At 36.4% G+C, this 6,065-nt stretch overlaps 1 protein-coding gene across 1 annotated transcript in view; it reads left to right on the forward strand.

The window, feature by feature from the left end:
• Positions 1–478: 478 nt before the first annotated feature.
• Positions 479–6,065, forward strand: part of LOC107656816 (long-chain-fatty-acid--CoA ligase 1-like) — a gene marked incomplete at its 3' end in the record, with an annotated part of 25,764 nt that continues 20,177 nt past the window's right edge. Inside the window, exon 1 of the mRNA XM_016444767.1 lies at positions 479–552. The remainder of the gene's footprint in view (positions 553–6,065) is intronic.

Genomic DNA, 6,065 nt, shown 5'->3' on the forward strand with positions numbered 1-6,065 from the left:
TTACTAGGAATAAAGTTTATTAAAACACAAAAAGGTTGTTATATAGGTTATGTTCAACAGAGAAGGCTAATTATTGATCATGCAGCTAGACTAATGGTACTTATATAAACTTGTCTCATATTTCTATAACTCATATTTATTAGGATACTAATACATGGATACATGGTGTATAGAAAACAACAGAAGCTTCATCTTGCTTTATTAGTAAACGCAAACGTGCGTATGTCGTCTTAAAACTTACAGTGGTGTGAAAACGCTGTATATTTATTAGGATATTTCACCTCATGGTGTATAGAAGAAAAAAACTGAAGCTTCATCTTGCTTTATTAGTGAACGTCGCAGTTTATATTTATCAACGTCACAACAGTGCGTATGTAAATTTACCTAAAAAATAACCAATTAAACTCATTCTTTCACTTCGTACGCTTAAATATATGAAACGGGTGTTCTGATTGGTCGAGCGCCCGGTGTCCTATCTGAAGACAGCTCGGCGAGCCATACACGCCTCCAAATAACAGCTGTGTGGACGCAGGCTACAGTAACACCATTCAGGTTTGTGCAATTCTACCTTAATCTTGGCTGGATTCATGTTATTATTTCAGTGGATGGAAATGAATAACGCTTGAAAACATCCAAACCGTGCACATTACATAAATATATCACGGAGAAAAGCGTTCAAATGCAAATTGTGCGTCGCTACATCTACTCAGCCTCACATGCATGCTCAGTTTAACACATAAATGCAGCGATGATGCCACGTTTGGGGGTGTTTTTATGCAGGGAATTCTTTTTGAAGCAGAGTAGTAGTGGTGGGAAGAATTAGGCTAAATCAGATTAATTTGGTTCAGTCTGTTCTTTTGAACAGCTCGTTTCAGCCATAGACTGTAATGGTTTCAACCAGTTTCAACGCAAAATTACTTCTGACATGCAATTGTTGCATAATAAATACTACGCCTACTTTAAATAATATGTAATAATAAATAGTATTAAATGCTGATCTGCACTGTATGTGTCTCGTACAGTTCCAGTGCGCTGTATCTGTGTAATTTCTAATATTACAGCTATTAAAAGTAACTTCCCCATCAGTCAAAATCCTCGGTTCACTCCAAATGATTATACCATCAGCTCAGTCATAGGTCGAATCGATTTTTTATGTAGTAAATGAATTGATATTAGCTTACGAACCGCTTGGACCAATTCCGTCCAAATCGTGATCGAATCGCGCAGATTGATTGATTTTGTAAACGGGTTCAACCGATTAATTGAAAAGATTCTACTCAAAAGAAGAAATCAATCACGAATTGGACAGCGCAAAGCATGAGTGAGCGCAGGAAAGAGCGCTTCCACATCTTGTGTATTTAGCAGAAAAAAAATAGAGAATGTTAAAACATTTTCCCACAATATATAGCTAGGTATAAGTGTTAACTCAACATGCATTTCCTTGGCACTCTTCTATCAGAGATGGCTGAAGTTCAGCGGAGGATCGTGTGAAGACAAAGAGAGGGGCGGAGATGGAGCGTGTTTGGAGACGCCTGTCGGTGCTTTGCGCGCTCTATTGTTAGTTAATTAGTATGAAGGTAGAATGACGTCAAAAAGATTTGCATACGCAGGGTAAGAGTTGTGGAAGTGTACATAAGACTGTAAGCGTAAATTAAATTTGCATGCGCAAGAGAAGCTGTGTAAAGGTGTAAAGCGTATGCAAATCTTTTTGACGTCATTCTACCTTCATAATTAGCTAATACAAAACGGAATCGGACATGGAAACAATGCAGCTCTTGTCCACGGCATGTTGTCGCATCACTTCTTGTCGTGTAACCTCCCATTTGCTTTTCCATATCACATATCACACTGTCTGGCCATCATCACAAATTATAGGCGGCATCATGAACTAACAATTTAACCTGCAATGCCTGAAATGCAATTTATTTGATGCAACAAGAAAAGAAAAAAGAAAACTTGGTATATTAAAGGTTCAAAGAGAACATCAAAATAGAACATGGTTATGCAAGAGGTTTGCAGACGAGAAGACCTCTTAACACAGTTAATTTGGCCTCATTTTGTTGATGCAGTGGCTGAAAGATGGACTTATTTTTGGATCATAATCACATCAGGGGAATTATATTTATGTAATTTATTAAAATTTACTTAAAACTAATTCACACTTTTCCTCTATTTTAAAAAGCAGAAGAGATAATGTAAGAATTAGTGTCAAATGGGCAACGTTTTGCATGAAACATTAGAAAGATATTTTTTCAATATATTTTTTTGTGGTAGGCTAAGAAACGGTTCTCACAGCTTGTCTGCTCTATGACTATGAGACGACTATCATTCTCATCAAATCAGTTAAGTGCATGATTTATGTGTGTGTGTGAAACTGAAAGTGATAGTGTGTGAATATGTTGTGGTTTTAAACTGTAGAGTTGTGGTATATGAGCAGCAGACACGCTCAGGAATGTTTGGAATTTTGGCGGTCTAGCAGTCTGAGGTTATGCTGTTTTCATTTCCTTCTGTTTTTCTCATATGCATGCAGACAGTTTGTTCTGCAACTTCGGGTTTTGTGGTCACGCTTTCAAGGTTGAGGTTACATAGAAATGTTTACTTCTTGTTCTTTGTATTGATAGTTTGCATATTCTATAGACCATTTTGCCAGAATCTGTTATAATTTTTGCTGCTAGTATTAGGCTGATGATACAAAGGGCAACTTATTGAGCAATGGTGCCTTCAGTGGGCAACCAGGTGAGACACAGGGCCCACGACCGATCTAAATTATCCAGATTGAAATTTGTTAGCCATTCTCAATGGGAAAGTGCCCAAGCAACATTGCTCAAAAAAAGTTGCCCAGCAAAATTGCTAAAAAAATTGCCCCGTCTATCATCAGCCTTAAAGTAAAAGGGAAGCCATCCACTGAGGATAGTTGCCCCACTCCAGAATAACACCTGTTGCTGTAGTTACCAATCAAAATGTGTTCTCATCTGTTATTTAATATATTTAACAGGTTTACAGATAAAAGCGCCAGTCTCGAATTTCAGATCTTCCATTTCTATTGTAAGTCTTTCTTCTCACAAAAGCCAAAACTGCCCTCTGGGCTTCTATAGAAAATGGTTTGTATTATGTGCTGCTCCACTTTTAAACTTGTTATAGAAAGCTTTAGGTGTGGTTCAGCTAGAAAGAGTTCAAACATGACCAAGCCCATTTCTGGACTGCCTTTATTTCTAGCTTCTGAAAGACTAACTTCCGTGAAATCATGAGATTCATATGAGAAGTCTGAAAACGTGCAGAATGAGATCATAGAAAAACACAAATACGGTGTATAGTTGTGAACACACTCACTCTGAGTGAGTGTCATTAAGATTGTTTGGTAATTGGTGAAATAAGCTTGATGTAAGATGGTAGTAAATGGGTTGTAAATGCTGTTGAATGCATAACAACTTTAAGGAATAGGAGTGGGTGCCATCAGAATGTGAGTCCAAACAGCTGATAAAAACCAAACAATATTCCACAAGTAATCCAAACGACTCCAGTCCACCAATTAAAAGCTGCGAAAAGCTGCATGTTTGTAACAAAATCCATCATTAAGACATTTTTAACTTCATACCATTCCTATATCCATAATATTACTTTTTCTAGTTGAAAAAGTTGTCTCATCTGAATTAGGAGAGAAATATTTACAGATCAAGCACCGTTTACAGTCCAAAACAGTTCTGAACAATTATGTCATGTATGTGAGAGGACAACAAAGGATTGACTTTTTCACTGGAGGAAGTGATATTATGAATTATGGATTTATGCTCTGGCCAGAAGTGAAAGTGCACCCATTCACTGTAGACGATCCATTTGTGAGCAAGTGATGTAATGCAAAATTTCTCTAAATCTGTCCTGATGAAGAAACAAACTAATCTACACCTTGGATGGCCTGAGGGTGGATACATTTTCATAAAAATTTATTTTCTTTTTTTTTTGTCATGACTAAACTATTCCTTTAAAGAGTAATAGTACTAGTTCATTAATGTGGTAATTTTCTCTCTTACAGAATGTGACATTGTTCTTCTCCTTGTCCTTGTGCTTCTTGTCTATTAATGTACATGTTGATGATCTTGTGGCTAGGTCGCTGTCAGTCATTTGCCTTTGTCTCTCTTTAATAGCTTCCTTCTATAACACCCAAACAAATCAGTCTCTGTTCTCGACTGAACTGGGTCAATGGCTCAGACATTATGTCATATATTTATTGTTTAATTTATCCATCAAAGCTATTAATATATTGTATACATATTTAGTCAAACTAATGGACAAATAAAATGATAGTGCTCCTTAATTACATTTTGGCGGTTGCTTTTAAAATGATCAGTGCTGTGATTATTACTGCCATGGAACTGCATGTCTCTCATACAATCCAGCCTCTTGGATTGCATTGCTCTTCTCTGATTATCAATACATAGACTGACAAAAACATCTATCTAGATCAGTGTGCTTTTGCTCTCTTTCCTTCAGGGAGCGCAGGAATAGTTCAACAGCTGCTATGATGCCCCGACAGACTGGAGAACAGGAAATATATTTGACAAATATATATATATTTATTTTTTTAACTACAATCCTTAGTCCAAAAAAATAATCTCTAAATCTGAATGGTCCGCTGATGGAGTTCTGCAGTTATGAGGGTTATGCAGATGTCAGTGTTATGAGATACAATTCCTGGAATTACACTACATATTACAGTGGGATACTAAGGGCCAAATGTCCAGTTTGACTTCTCAGAAATGTAAAAAAACAGAGGTGCTGTAATGCAGAAAAAAGAACCAATTAAAAGGTTTGACAGACATGCATGTCATTGCATTGTTGATGCGTTTCCAATTAAGATGGAAATGGGATGATATTTTTATAAAACTGCAAATAGCTTTTATATGTCACAGTCTGATAAAATCATATATATATATATATATATATATATATATATATATACACACAGGTACATTATTAGATTCTCTATGGGGTTCAGGTCAGGCGAGTTTGCTGTCCAATCAAGCACAGTAACACCATGGTAATTGAACCAGCTTTTGGTAACTTTGGCAGTGTGGGCAGGTGCCAAGTTCTGCTGGAAAATGAAATCAGCATCTCCATAAAGCTTGTCAGCAGAAGGAAGCATGAAGTGCTCTAAAATTTCCTTTTGGCTATTGCTACAAATATACCCCAGCGACTTAAGACTGGTTTTGTGGTCCAGGATCACATATATTGGCTCATTCCAGAGAGAATGCTATTGTACATAATTTTCATCAATATTTAGCTCAATTTTGCAGGTAGAGAATATTTCTTAGGTCATTTCTTTAAACCTTTAAGAGTTACACTAAATTACCTTTACTGGACTAAAACCACAAACCTCCTTTTTGACATTGCTTTCCTGTTTTTGTGTCTGTTTCATCTTGACTTTTTAGGGCATTTGCGCATGTTTTATTGGTTAAGTAAGCTTGGTGTTAATTCCATAATGTGTATAAATGTTATTAAAGTTTTGATTAGGAGGTCACCAAGCTGACAATACCAGTACCACTGGGCGTATTGAAATTTCTGAAACACACACACACACACACACATATATATATATATATATATATATATATATATATAAATCTAATAAATTCGCACATCGTTAAAACAACAATTACGATATTATCGCAGACGATATATATCGCACACCCCTAGTTTCAAGCTTTTACAGAACTACAAATGTTTGTGTGTGTGTCTATCATGAGTTTGGTGTCCTGAGTGCCATTTGTCAGAGCAGCTGTTTGTTCTAGCTTCTTTCTCTCTCTCTCTTTCCATTGGGTTCCATTTATATGACATAATGCTTTACAGAGCTTTCTCAGCCTGCAATATCTTTTTAATATCTCAGTTGTTTCTCTCATTCAGCATTAAGGCTAAATGCAGAACCCTTTGGTAGAATCTCCTGTTACTCAGATGTTTTTGAAAATGTGTTTCTTGATTTGTATCTAATTGTAATTATTCTACAAAATCTTTAGGTGGAACATCCAAGGTCAAGTTGATACTTATATGAATCCTCATTGGGGGGGGGGGGG

This window comes from Sinocyclocheilus anshuiensis, unplaced genomic scaffold, assembly GCF_001515605.1.
Source record: "Sinocyclocheilus anshuiensis isolate Anshui unplaced genomic scaffold, SAMN03320099.WGS_v1.1 scaffold85, whole genome shotgun sequence".
NCBI classification, from domain to species: domain Eukaryota; kingdom Metazoa; phylum Chordata; class Actinopteri; order Cypriniformes; family Cyprinidae; genus Sinocyclocheilus; species Sinocyclocheilus anshuiensis.